General features: G+C 51.9%; 1 protein-coding gene across 1 annotated transcript in view; it reads left to right on the top strand.

The window, feature by feature from the left end:
* Window positions 1–378, top strand: part of LOC119582374 (amino acid transporter AVT1B-like) — a gene marked incomplete at its 5' end in the record, with an annotated part of 51,324 nt that overhangs the window by 5,482 nt on the left and 45,464 nt on the right. The window lies entirely within an intron of this gene.

Below are 378 nucleotides of genomic sequence, written 5' to 3'. Positions count from 1 at the left end.
TCAATTAGCTTTTTTATCATTATTTTTATGGTTATTTTGGAGTAGTGAATATCATAAACATTCTCCGGGTTTTGACTAACTATTCCTTCCAATTCTCCTACCTTCTTCCCCTCCTCTTCTCATCTACCTCTTCCTTTTCCCTCCCCCCTCCCCCCTCAACTTCCCATCACCCACCCTCCTTCTCATTCTCTTCCCATCCCCCTCCTTCCCCTCCCCTCATCTCACCCTCCGTCTTTTCCCCTCTTTCCCCCTCCCCCCTCAACTTCCCATCCCCTTCTCTTCCCATCTCCCTTCCCTTCCCCTCCCCTCACCCCCTCTCTTTCCCCCCTCTTCCCATCTCCCTCCCTTCCCCTCCCTTTCCCTCCTTCGTCTTCTCCT

This window comes from Penaeus monodon, chromosome 15 (assembly GCF_015228065.2).
Source record: "Penaeus monodon isolate SGIC_2016 chromosome 15, NSTDA_Pmon_1, whole genome shotgun sequence".
NCBI classification, from domain to species: domain Eukaryota; kingdom Metazoa; phylum Arthropoda; class Malacostraca; order Decapoda; family Penaeidae; genus Penaeus; species Penaeus monodon.
Note: the sequence above shows the minus strand (reverse complement) of the source record. Positions and strands in the feature narration are given on the sequence as shown.